The sequence below is a fragment of the Penaeus monodon genome, chromosome 34, assembly GCF_015228065.2.
Source record: "Penaeus monodon isolate SGIC_2016 chromosome 34, NSTDA_Pmon_1, whole genome shotgun sequence".
Classification (NCBI taxonomy): domain Eukaryota; kingdom Metazoa; phylum Arthropoda; class Malacostraca; order Decapoda; family Penaeidae; genus Penaeus; species Penaeus monodon.
Window position 1 is genome coordinate 30,807,526 of NC_051419.1, and position 243 is coordinate 30,807,768.

A 243-nucleotide genomic window follows, 5' to 3' on the forward strand; every position below is an offset into this window, starting at 1 on the left:
GAGGTTTCTAAGAATTATGAATTATTAAAATATAAACTGTGTCTAAGAAAATATAAATTGTGTCCAAGAATGATCTGTTGCGGAATAACATCGAATGTTAATTCAGGTTAAATCGAGCCACAAGCAGGTCAGTAATGAAGCCATTATTGGAGGTTTTAACATTAATCCTCGTGAAAAGCAGGCCAGAGCAACAGTAAGAACCAAATCTGTATTTATTTATCAGTAAAAATGAGTGATTTGTGA